This window comes from Lepus europaeus, chromosome 12, assembly GCF_033115175.1.
Source record: "Lepus europaeus isolate LE1 chromosome 12, mLepTim1.pri, whole genome shotgun sequence".
In the NCBI taxonomy this organism is placed as follows: Eukaryota; Metazoa; Chordata; class Mammalia; order Lagomorpha; family Leporidae; genus Lepus; species Lepus europaeus.
The window spans coordinates 38,957,193-38,970,519 of NC_084838.1; the positions used below are offsets into that span (position 1 = coordinate 38,957,193).

The 13,327-nt window shown below is 53.2% G+C and overlaps 2 pseudogenes; one reads left to right on the forward strand and one right to left on the reverse strand.

The window, feature by feature from the left end:
- LOC133771721 (olfactory receptor 13C7-like) overlaps positions 1-13,327 on the forward strand; it is a 111,859-nt pseudogene that overhangs the window by 18,635 nt on the left and 79,897 nt on the right.
- On the reverse strand, positions 6,125-7,383 carry LOC133770960 (C-C motif chemokine 19-like; annotated as a pseudogene).

The following is a 13,327-nucleotide window of genomic DNA, read 5'->3' on the forward strand; positions in this document are numbered from 1 at the left end:
TGGTTTTTGTTTGTTTTCCTTCATGATATTTTTTGTTTGTTTGTTTTAGATTTATTTATTTATTTGAAAGTCAGAGTTACACAGAGATAGGAGAGTCAGAGAGAGGGAGAGGTCTTCCATCTGCTGGTTCATTCCCCCAATTGACTGCAATGGCTGGAGCTGCGCCAATCTGAAGCCAGGAGCCAGGAGCGGGGCCCCCACTTGTCTGGACACAGGGGCAGTGCTGGCGTTCGGCCTGCCTTCTGGTTGCTCTCCTGGGGGGCTCTCTGCGTGCTTTGGGAATGGGCTTGGCTGCCTCGGCTTCCTTATTCTTGCCCTTTTTCTGCATCTTCCCAGGATCTTTTTATAAGCTCTCTTCTCTCTCTAAATCAGCCAGTGAATTTCAATGGTATGCAAGTAAAAATTCTGATTGATATAGTTTTTCTTTAGCTTTCTCCCCCTTTGGGGGGGCTGCTGAAAATAGCTCCATGAAGCAAGCGTCAGACCAGATTTTCCTGGTTCACTGTGCTACCACCCGCACTTGGAGCAGTACCTGGCCTGTATGAATATTCTGGGTCACAGACTTTGACGAGGTGTCATTTCAATCACAAGGGATTTTGCCAGGGCTGGGATCCTATGTGATGGCAGCCATGAAGCTTTTTTCCCCCTTTCTTCTTTATTTTTAGATTTATTTATCTATTTGTTAAAAAGGTTGAGTGACAGAGAGAGAAAGAGAGACAGATAGAGATCTTTTATACATTGGTTCACTCCCCAAATGGCTGCAGGGACTGGGACTGGGCCAGACTGAAACCAGGAGCCTGGAACTCTACCAGGTCTCCCACATTGGTGGCAAGGACCCAAGTCCTTGGGCCGTCATTGCCTGCTTTTCCAGGTGCATTAGTAGGGAGCTGGATCTGTAGCAGAACAGCTAGGCCTCAAGCCGGCGCTCAGCTATGGGGTGCCAGTGTGGCACGCTGTGGCTTAACCCGCTGTCACAACACCCGCCCCCTAGGCCTGAGATGATCTCCTGGGGATGGAGATGTGTGCACTCTATCTGGATCCACTTCTCCACTGCTCCACTGAGGCCTGAGTAAGCTTCCTTCTGAGGCTCTGGGGAAGTTGACTTCCCTTCTGCTGGATAGGCCCAGGAGGCTGGAGGTCCTGCAGAGGCAACTCTGTGTCAAGGTTCAAGTGCTAAGGTCACACTAGAGGCCTCCAGCTCCCCTATTTTTTTCTCAACTCTTTCTAGGAAGCCAAGTCTTTCTACCCAAACTAGATAGCCCTCAGTCCAAGAGTAACCCATCGGGTGGATTGGGACTGTGGTCCTACCTTTGCCACTCACTAGTTGAGTAGATTTAGGAGGTCAGTCTACCTCTCCTTGCCTCAATTTACTTAAACCTAAAATGGGATTAATGATACCAGCTCACAGGGTGGCTTGGGAATGCAGTGTAAGGAAGGGACTCATTTGGAGGCTGGCACGTGGTCAGCACCCCGTTTCCCTGTTCCCTATGGATGATCTTTTCAGACCTGGCTGCTGTACTGTTTTCCATTTGTACTCAGGACATGGGTCAGCTCAGAGAGGTGGTATGAGGAGTGGTTCAGCATTCTGATTCTTATATATAATTTGTTTATTTGAGAAGTAAAGGTACAGACAGGGAGAGACAGAGAGGTCTTCCATCCACTGGTTCACTCCCCAAATGGCTGCAATGCACAGAGCTGAGCCGATCCAAAGCCAGGATCAGGAGCTTCTTCCAGGTCTCCCATGCAGGTGCAGGGGCTCAAGCACTTAGGTCATTTTCTACTGCTTTCCCAGACTATAGCAAAGAGCTGGATCAGAGCTGGCACCCATATGGGATGTCAGCACCTCAGGCAGAGGCTAAACCCACTAGGCCACAGCGCCGTTCCCTTAGCATACTGATTCTGGAGCCAAACTGCTCAGGTAGAAACCCCAGCTCTACTGTTTTGCTAGCTAACCAGTCTGGGCAAGACACCTAAGCTCTGTACTTTGGTTTTCTCATCTTCTCATAGGATTGGCAACAATTCTTAATGAAATACCCAGCACCTAGTAAGAACTAGTGATGGGGGCTGGCGCTGTGGCTCACTTGGTTAATCCTGCGCCTACGGCACCAGCATCCCATATGGGCACCGGGTTCTAGTCCCGGTTGCTCCTCTTCCAATCCAACTCTCTGCTGTGGCCTGGGAAGGCAGTGGAGGATGGCCCAAGTGCTTGGGCCCCTGCACTTGCATGTGAGATCAGGAAGAAGCACCTGGTTCCTGGCTTTGGATTGGCACAGTGCTGGCCGTAGCGGCCATTTGGGGAGTGAACCAATGGAAGGAAGACCTTTCTCTTTGTTTCTTTCTCTCACTGTCTATAACTCTACCTGTCAAAAAAAAAAAAAAAACTAGTGATGAACTAGTTTGTGCTATATGCCCTGTCTTCCCCTGTGGACAAAGTCTCAGGGGCCATGTGGGATATTGTCTGCCTTGGGAAGAGGCTTCTTATTTCTACAGAGAGGCTCTTGGGGGAAACTCCCCAACTGAGAGTCCCCATCCTTCATTAGACTGTTGTTGCTAAGGTTTTTTTTTTTTTTTTTTTTTTGCTTTTTCTGAGTTTCCCGGAGGCGAGAAGGGGGTGACATGGTGGGGGGACTTGCCGAGAAGTTGAACATGAGATGATTGAAATATGATCAAAACCTTATGGAGCGGGCTCTGACCAAAACTCAACCGCAAAACAGGGACAGCCTCAACTGTCTTGAGAACTGGATGTGCTCCAGGTTGTGGGGTGCACAGCATGAAAGGGCCATGTTCAATTCCATCTTTCATTAATCAAATACGTGTTGGAGTTTATTTTATGCCCCTTCTGTGCAGAGCAATGCTGGCGCTGGAAGTGGGCAAGACTCAATCCCTTTCCCTGCAGCTCTCACACAGGCTGTTGGGGCTGGGAGCTTTTTGTCCAGAACCGGCTGGGCGCTCTCTCAGCACAAATATCAGGAACTTTCCGGGAGACACTGGCTGCTGGGATCACAGCAGCAGGAGGGCAGGGAGGTGCCACTCACCTGAAGCCTTGAACTTCTGGCAGCACCACATGTCCTAGAGAGGAAAGTGCGCATCTAAGGGCAGGCAACAAGGCTCTCATAACCCTGAAAAAATCGGGGAGCTAGGAGTCCAAGCCACCCCTCAGAGAGCTGGCAGCCTCCACATTGTCAGAGGTGGACAGGCGGCTTCCTGAACAGGAAATGAAGACGTAAATGAAGACACAACACTTGTCAGGGAATCACAGTGAACCAGAAAGTTGATTAGAAGGCGTCACAGTGCTGAAAACGTGAGCAGGTGGGACAAGCCTCCAATCCCTGGGCTCCTGGCAGGCAGAGAAGGGGAAGAAGTCCAGTGCCCAACGGGTGTTTGGTATGTCTGGGGTGGGGTGGTGAAAAAGATGAAGGGGGAAAGCTAGAGTGGAGGGTGCTGGCAGGAGAGAGGACTGGAGGGTGACAGGCCAGCTCCTTCAGGGGCGGCAGTGCCCACCCTTTACCCTTCCTCCGAATCCTCCTTTCCCCAGGCGTCCAGGGCCAGGCAGAGAGCTTCCTGTTCAGTAGCTCCTGGATTTTTCTCTTCCTGAGCCTCACGTTCCCCTTTGTTCTCAGAGGTGGCTCCAAGAGCCCCAGGCAGTGGGAAAGCTCTGGGTTTGCTTCGCGTTGAAGGAGGCTGTGCAAATGCCAGAGGTTTATCAAGAGACTTCAAAGATTCAGGAGCCACGTTTTTGTCTGGATGGACCCTGCAAAATCCAGTCCCTTCCTGCCGTCTGACAGATGGGGCAGCCGAGGCCTCTGGCTAGGGAATGGGGAAGGAACTTGCTCCGAATCACATGGTGATGGGGGCGGAGACAGGATGGTGAGCCTCAGGCCCGGGCCCTGAGTTCAGGACTTGCTCTTGGACCTCTCTGTGGCTGTGTCATAGGGCTGGTGTCCAGGGGCCTCGGTCCTGCTAGTTCTACCTGCTCTGCTCTGAGTATTCCCCTGAGGGCCCAGAGGGAGGCTGTGGGCTTGCTTCCTTGGTTTTACTGGGAACTAGAAGGATTGAGACTAAGTGCCCTCCCCACCACATGTGTGTCTGTACCCTGTCTGCCGGAACCCTGGCCCAGGGTCCACAGCTGGGTGGCCAGGGTTGGCTGGCTTGGTGGTGGCTTCATGGATGGATGGGTAGGGAATGAGTGGGTGGATGGAGAGAAAGCTGCGTGGAGGGATGCATGGGCGCACGGATGGGTGGGTGATTTTCCCCAGGCAGCATGGGCACACTGCCAGCCATGCAGCTGATCCTGAAAACTGTCCTCATCCCTCTCACTCCTGGTGACACAGAGCGCTGAGGTTTTGAACACCTGCTTCCGAGGAAAAGGCTGTCTTGCTGTCAGCCCAGTGAGGAGGGGCTTGCACAACCCCCTCACCACTGCTCTCCTTTCAAGGCCTGCCTGGGCCTGTGTGGAGCTAGTTTGGCTGACGTGCGTCTGGGGTAGTGACGTTCTCTCTTCCTGGCCAAGCATACCCAGTCCTGCCTGCCAGCCACCATCTGATGTCAGCACCACAGCCTTGCCGCTCCCAGCAGGCAGGCCCTCAGAGGCGAGGGTCTGGAGGCCAGCCAGCTGCCTCAGGGGACTTCCCAAGCACGAGGCGCTCACACCTCGCAAAATAGCTGTGTGGCATGTTCCGAGAGGCACGGGCTCCCGTCCTCCAGAGCAGGGCCTTCTTCCCGAGAGTCCACTGGTCTCAGTTTGCCTGAGTCCCTTGTGCCCCGTAGTGGTGGTGGTGGTGGGGGGAGGTTCTTCCCAGCTTTCCCGGCTTGCTCCTCCTTCCCACACAGTGGGCCTCTCTCCCCTCTCTGATCTCAGGTGTGTTGGTGTCCCTGGGAGGCGTGGCCTCATCATGACATGGGCGGGCCGGACCTTGCTCAGACTGAGGAAGGCATCAGATTATGGACAGAGTGGACACATGAGTCCTCACCCTTGGCTGCTAAGCCTTTCCTTATGTACTTCATCCCCTAAACAACGAGTTGTTGAGAGACTGCTTTGTGTCAGGCAGAGTGCTAGGCATCAGGGAGACAGAACCCAAAATAGACACGATCTCTCTCCAGGAAGATGGACAAACTGGCAGACCTCAGTCAGCGTGATGAGTGCTGTGAGGGAGGAGGGGCAGGGGGCCCAGGGAACTCAGAAAGGGGGGAAGCTACCTAATGTAGCCTGGGGTCAGAGAAGGCTTCCTGGAAGAAGAAGCATTTAGACCCCATGGGAAATGGGGTGGGGAGAATCGAGAGGAGGGTACCAGACAGGGGATGGCATGTGTGGATGGGCTCTTCCCTCCCAGGCTCTGGGCAGGGGTGGGGAGCTGTTTTTCTGCCAAGGGCCATTTGGGTATTTGTAGCATCATTTGCGGGCCATACACAATTATCAACTTAAAAATTAGTCTGCTGCAGATTTGTTAAATTTCAAGTCTTGCCTGTCGTTTATCGACCAGGCCAGATCAGCTTATTTCATGGGCCTCTTACGGTTTGGTTTCCACCTCCCCCCTCACCTCCCGGTTGAGGTTCTTTGCCCTCCCCCCCAGCCATAAGAGCTGGTTGCTGACAGCTTCCCTCCCCCAGTGACAGCCATCCCTGAACACCTGCCCTGGGGTGGCGGGATGGCCTCTGGTGTCGGAGAAGTGCCCCTAGGTTAGTGTTGCTGAACCGCGCAGTGTGATGGCTGTGAACAGATATGAGGGGGCCTGGTCTGGAGAGCATGAGAGGTGTTAGGTGGAGGCTGGGGAGGAGGTTGCTTGGGCTGCAGGGTGGAAAACAGGTCCAGCCATTCCACCTCCCCCGTTGCTACTCCTGTCCTCCTAGACAGACAGCAAACAGACAGTGGACAGATAGACGCGGGAGTGCCAGGTGGCTTTATTGGAAGCATTGCAGTCTGGGTCAGGAGAAGCTGTGCCCTCACTCACGCGGGCCCTCTCGCTCGAGTTCACACTCACGTCGACACTGCAGGCTCTGCCCTGGCTGGCTCTGGCTTGGTGCAGGGGAGCTGGGAGCCTGCTCCTCCCTCCTAGTCCTCCAACCCCAGGCCGGGGTGGTTCACATCCTCACTGAGACACAGCGCCCCCTGTGGTGTTGTCCTGGGCTAGCTGCTCTGGTGCTTGCCCTGGGGAGGAAGGAGAGGCAGGGTCAGGGGAGGAAGCTGGGGCCAGGGGCTTGGAGGCAGGAGGCAGGGCTGGGGAGGGCCAGGCTTGCCTTGGCAGAGATTCGCTTCAGTCTCCGAATGATGCGGCCCACCCAGGGCTGTTCTGGGGGTGCACAGAGCTGGAGACCCCTCAGCGTGGTGAACCTGGAGGCAGAGAGAAGGGAGTCCTGGAGCCCAGCTTCCTGGAGGGCTGTAGTAGGAGGGGCAGAGGCTGGGGACCACGTCTGGGCAGGTATTTCAGGGACTTGGTCTTGACAGGGAGAAGAGGGATAAGAAAGTGGGGGTATCACCAGGGGCTGACTGGGGGAGATGAGGCTGGAAACCGCCCCCCCCCCCCAACAACTCACACTACAGCAGGTACTCGGCAGCCATCGGTGACGAGCAGGTAGCGAAAGGCTCTCACGATGTTCCCGGGGATGGGGCGCTGGGTCACAGACAGTCAGCAGTCTTCAGCATCGTTAGCACCCCCCAGAGCTGGTGCTGGGACAGGAGAGAGAAGGCGTCAGGCCATAGGGACCACGGGGTGGGGTCGGGGGGTGGCGAGCAGGGCTCTACTTGAGATTGAAGACAACTCTTGGGGGTGGGGGGTAGGCAGGTGGTTGGCTTGATATTCAGTCCATTATGCACTGATGTCACCCTAGTGGTTGACAAATAGACGTGAGCCTTCTAAACTGTTTGATCAACAGCCATGGCCCTGAGTCCCACAGTGCCTTCCTCCTGCCCCAATCACTCCATCCTCCCTCCCAAGCCCTCTCGGTATCCCCACAGTCCAGCAAATGACGAGTTAATGCTGGTCACAGTGCTGGGTGGAGAGCTGTTTTAGAGACCTGATATTTTGACTACCAGCCCAGCTGCAGTGTCTCCCATTCTCTCTACATTCAACAGAGATTGTACTGTTCTCTCCTTCTGCCTGAGAAACTGAGGCAGTAGGCAACAGAGCGTGCAGAGAGGGGGACAGCCACAGGCCCTGGGATACACCAAGAGACGGACTCAATTTGGAATCCAGTGTAGGTAACCCACACTCACAGGCACACACACACACAGGGCACAGGGAGACCCCAGACCTAAGTAGCTGCCTCACACCCAGGGCAAAGCAGTCTGACACCGGCACTGTCAGCGCCCCCCACCCCCATCTTACCCAGGGAGGTCCAGAGAACCAGCAGGCTGAGGGCCAGGAGCCGGGCTGCACCAGCGGCCATGGAGGGTGAGCAGAGGCAGAGCAGGTGCGTGTCTGCGGGAGGCTGGGAGGCGCAGGTTTGGGATGGGTGTGCAGCGGGGAGCAGGAGCAGGCGAGCACTGGGGAGTGCACAGGCGTGAGAGGACCTAGCAGTGTGAGTGCTTGTGCAAGGCTGCGGCTGCCTCCTATTTATGGCCCAGAGCTTTCGCTTTCTCCGTCTAGAAATTCCCCTCCATGTCCCATTCCATGGATTCCCCTTTTGCCCCCTCTTTTTGGCAGAACCCTGCCCCGCCCACCCTCTTCTCCCCTCTTCTGCTTTCCTTGGCTTCAGTTCTGAGAGCCTAAGCAGCTTGCCGTCTGGCCAAGAAAAAGAGGACTGAGTTGTGGTACTGTAATCCCACTGCTGGCAATAGCTTCATCCACCAGAAGTGATGGTCAGGGTTGGGGGGTCAGAGCAGTGTTGCGCCCCTTTCCCTAGGTTCTCCTAGTGTCCTCCTAATTGGTGTTCTCTTCCTTCGAGGCTTGTGATGAAGACATTTCCTGGGTGCCCTAGGGACAACCACGAGAGCTGGGGTGACCTTCCTGGATTGTCACACTCCTACCCATCCGCTATCTGGGAACCAGTCCCTCCACTGGGACAAACAGCCTAAAGGCAACGTTCCTTGGGAGGGAGCCAAGATCTTCCTTCCCACATCCCAGGCCCTGGGATTAAAGTTGAGCTCAGCAAGAACTTCCCCCTCCTTTATTCATTATTTTTAATTTTTTAAAATATTTATTTAGGCCAGCGCCACAGCTCAATAGGCTAATCCTCCGCCTAGCGGCCCCGGCACACCGGGTTCTAGTCCCGGTCGGGGCACCGATCCTGTCCCGGTTGCCCCTCTTCCAGGCCAGCTCTCTGCTGTGGCCAGGGAGTGCAGTGGAGGATGGCCCAAGCCCTTGGGCCCTGCACCCCATGGGAGACCAGGATAAAGCACCTGGCTCCTGCCATCGGATCAGCGTGGTGCGCCGGCCGCAGCGCGCTACCGCGGCGGCCATTGGAGGGTGAACCAACGGCAAAAAGGAAGACCTTTCTCTCTGTCTCTGTCTCTCACTGTCCACTCTGCCTGTCAAAAAAAAAATATTTATTTATTTGAAAGACAGTTACAGAGAGGCAGAGGCAGAGAGAGAGAGAGAGAGAGAGAGAGAGAGAAGTCTTCCATCCACTGGTTTACTCCCCAGATGGCCGCAACAGCTGGAGCTGGGCCAATCTGAAGCCAGGAGCCAGGAGCTTCCTCTGGGTCTCCCACATGGGTGCAGGGGCCTAAGGGCTTGGGCCATCTTCCACTGCTTTCCTAGTCCATAGCAGAGAGCTGGATTGGAAGTGGAGCAGCCAGGACTCGAACCGGCACCCATATGGGATGCCGGCACTCCAGGTGGTGGCTTTACCCGTTATGCCACAGTGCTGGCCCCCTATTCATTACTTTCCTCTGTCCCACACCTGGGTCACAGGAACAGGGGGCAGGAGAGTCTGCCCTGGAATAGCCCATTTCATCTTTCCCCATCTCCTAATCCTGGGAACCAAGAGGGGATTTCTAAGGAGAGGGGCTGGCCAGCTCATATTCAGACAAATCCCCAAATTTCAAGGAATTGACAGATGGAGGAGGGGAATAGCGATTTCCCATCCTTATGAGAAAGAGCGGAAGAGAAGACCTCAAACGAGAAATTAATAGATGGGACACCCATGTAACCATCCCCACGCTGGGCTCTCCTTGGTGGGAGGGGTGTGTTTTCACTCTCATGGGTTTCTGACTTCTCTTTCTTTCCATCTGTTGCTAATAATGATGATTGGTTACTCTGTGCTAGGCTCTGTGTCAAGGGCCAAACCAGTGTTACCTTGCTTCACTTTGCCAACAAGGCTACGAAGTAGTTGTCCAAGTTGTTTTCATCATATTGTCTCTGCTTTACACGTAAGCACAGGTCGCACAGCTCAGCAGTGCTGGAGCGTGATCTGAAGCCAGATTTGCTCTCTGAGATTTGCACTCTTCCATACTAGTCCACACTGCCTGTCTGCTGATCGCAGCACTGAGTGTGTAACACACAGCCCAGAGGAGGAGACTGTACGGATAGTGTCTCAGTTGGGGCTCAGGGTGCACCACTCACTAGCTGTGTGATCAGGCGAATGCTAGTGATCTTCTCTGTAAACTGGGAATGGTAGTAGATCTATGTCTTGTGAATCTAAGATTCTCTGAGTAGAGCAGTTACCTTAGAGGCTTGCACATAATAAGCACTCCTTAATAATTAACCAAGAGTGGGCGTTTGGCCTAGGGATTACGATGCCCATTAAAACACCTCGGTCCTACATTGGAGTGCCTGGGTTCAATTCCTAGCTCTGGCACCTGACGCTAGCTTCTTGCTAATTCAGACTCTGAGAGTGAGTGGTGAGGGCTGCCTCTCTCGTGGGAGACCTGGATTGAGTTCCAGTTTCCTAGCATCATGAAGGAGCCCCCTTATTCTTTCTCTTTTTTTTTTTATTTATTTTATTTATTTGAAAGACAGAGTTACAGAGAGAGGTAGAGACAGAGAGAGAGGTCTTCCATCCTCTGGTTCACTCCCCAGGTGGCTGCAACGGCTGGAGCTGCACTGATCCAAAGCCAGGAGCCAGGAGCTTCTTCCAGGTCTCCCACGTGGGTTCAGGGGCCCAAAGCTTTGAGCCATCTTTTACTGCTTTCCCAGGCCATAGCAGAGAGCTGGATCAGAAGAGGAGCAGCCGGGACTAGAACTGGAGCCCTTATGGGCTGCCAGCACTTCAGGCCAGGGCTTTACCCTTCTGAGCCACAGTGCTGGCCCCTATTCTTTTTGTTTTAAAGATTTATTTATTTTATTTGAAAGGCAGAGTTACAGAGAGGCAGAGGCAGAAAGAGAGAGAGATAGAGACAGAGACAGAGACAGAGACAGAGGGAGAAAGAGGTCTTCCATTTGCTGGTTCACTCCCCAGACAGCCGCAATGGCTGGAGCTGTGCTGACCCAAAGCTGGGAGCCGGCCCCTATAAATAAAATTTTTAAATGAACCATTATTATTTAATCCTCTCATTCCTGTATCTGTCCATTAATTCGTCTACCCAATCATCTTTCTGTTGATATATTCAGCCTGTGCTGGTTGTAGTTGTTCTCTGTTTGCCCCAAGCTCACCCATTATTTATTGTCCACTTTCCTGTGCCCTGGCAGGCTGGAAGACTGACCTCTGCAGATTGCATTACCCAGGATTCCTTGCCCATGGGAGGTAGCAGCGGGGGATCCATGAGTGGAAGGAGAGGGGCTGGGGGTGCTCATCGCCTGAATCTTTGGTCTTGCTGCAGTCTGTAGTGAATAAAACCCTATGGCAGCTGTTCTCAAAGAGCAGTCTTTGGACAATGGCCTCAGCTTCACTGGGAGCTTGTTAGAAATGCACGTTCTCCGGCCCTACTAGAGCCAGACCCTGGGGTGGGGGCAGCAAACTGTTTTCTCACACTTTCCAGGTGACTGACGATGCTAGAGTTGGGGACTCACCGATGCCGTTTACAGACCCTCTGGGGCCGCCTCCTCTCCATGGGCCTCTCTCTAACTAAGCTTCTCTTGCCCCTTAAGGCCTTGCTATGGTTCTGGTTTTCCCCTTCCTGCTGAATCCGGGGGCCTTATCATTCAGTGACAGTTCCTTAATCCTGACCCTGCCTCTTACACTGCCCTTTTATTAAAATATTCTTGGCTAAATCTTTTGAGTGGATGTGGTATTGTGAAATGTATATATTTTTTCCTTTGTGCTCATTTCCTGACATAGCTTCTAAAATCCTTGGAATCTCCAGGGTGACAAGGGCGGCTTTTGTAAATTAAAGAGATGCCCAGTGGTTGGGGGCACCTAGAGAGCCTTGGGACCCAACCTGGGGTTGAAACTTTTAGTCTCCCTGCCCTCATCCTGCCACCAGGGAGAGGAGAGAGGCTGGTGGTTCAGCTGACATCCCAATGGCCAGTGATGTCATCAATCACGGCGATGTGATGAAGCTTCCATAAAAACCCCAAAGGACTGAGCTCGGTGGCTCCCGGATAGCTGACCCTGTGGAGGTTCCTGGAGGCTGCCCGGAAAGGGCTGGGAGCTCTGTGCTCCTTCTCCCATGTCTGGTCAAATGCAGTGCTCCCATCTGGCTCCTTCGCGAATGTAAGTAAAACATTTCCCTGAGTTCTGTGAGCCACGCTGGCAAATTAATGGAGCCTGAGGTAGCGGGAACTACCCTATTTATAGATGGGAGCGCAGGCCAGCATCTGAATCGGGGGGCACATTCTGGTGGGACTGAGCCCTCAACCTGTACGGTCTGATGCTGCCTCCAGGTTGGTGACGTCAGAACTGAACTGAGTAAGAGGACTCAGCTAGCATCTGCCAGAGAAATCCCTACACACACAAGTGCTGATTGGTGGGTAGAAATGATAGGTTTCTCCTGTATCCTTACGGTGTGCCACCTGTTTCCTGCCAGGATCCTCACTGATACAGTACATGGTTCCAGAGGAGAGCCAGGGAAGGAGAGTCCCAAAGTGGAATCCTGGGATTACGTTGTTCAGATTATTTTCTTTTAAAGAAATATTTATTTATTTATTTGAGAGGAAGAGTTATAGACAGACAGAGAGGTCTTCCATCTGCTGGTTCACTCCTCAAATGGCCACAACAGCTGGAGCTGGGCCTAACCAAAGCCAGGAGCCAGGAGCTTCTTCTGAGTCTCCCACATGGGTGCAGGGGCCCAAGCGCTTGGGCCATCTTCCACTGCTTTCCCAGGCCATAGCAGAGAGCTGGATTGGAAGTGGAGCAAATGAGAATTGAGCCGGTGCCCATATAGGCTGCTGGCTTCACAGGTGGAAGCTTAGCCTACTATGCCACAGCGCCGGCCTCGTTGTTCAAATACTTGGTGCATGCATTGATAATGGCTTTGCATGTGGAGAGAGGACACAAGTAACCTGGAGTATGTAGAAGCATCGCAGTCTCCTAGACTCTCACCAGCGAGGCACAGGATGCAATGCTGGAAGACAAGGAAATCCGAGATAAAGTACCAGAGGCACTTAATTGCTGTGACTGCAAATGGTGATACACATATTATTAGGTAGGTTGCCTGTTCCTGATTGTGCTAACCAAATTACATTAAAAATATAAGGTCAAGTTTGTTTTTTAAAAAAAGATTTATGTGAAAAGCAGAGTTACAGAGAGAGGAAGAGCCAGAGAGAGAGAGAGAGAGAGAGAGAGAGAGGGAGAGAGAGTCTTCCATCCACTGCTTCACTCCCCAGATGGCCGTAACTGGGGCTGGACCAGGGTGGAGCCAGGAGCTTAATCTGGATCTCCCACATGAGTTCAGGGGCCCAAGCACTTGGACCATTTCCTGCTGTTTTTCCCAGGCCATAGAAGAGAGCTGGATCAGAAGTGGAACAGCTGGGACTCAAACCAGTGCCCATATGGGATACAGGCACCACAGGCGGAAGCCACGGTGCCAGCCCCTGAGATCCCATTTTATCCAAAGACACTTTGATCATAACTGAAATTGCAAAGGGGGCCACTTGGGTGGGTCCTTGGATTCGCCCCTAGAGGAGGGTCTTGTGGCCCTCCTCAGTGGCTCATGTCTAATTATCTGTGTGGCAGCAGCAGCCCCCAACAACCCTGCCCTCACCTCTGTGAATGCTCCCCTCACTAAATTCTTTGCCATTAGACGTTTTTGAGCATGCCTTTGGTTTCCTGCTAAGATCCTCAATGACACACCCAGAAAGTGCCAAGCTGGCAGAGAGGTTTCCATTCCACTTCAGTTTCAGTGCCCTCTACCTGGCGTTCCTGTTGGCAGAGATCTGAAGAATCAGCAGGAAAGAGTGAAACAATGAAAGAACAAGGCTTAGGACCCCATACACATCTACAGAGGGCACCCTGTGTGCCGAGCTGGGACACAGCAGTCAGCCAGGCAGATACACGTGCCTGCTCTTGCGGA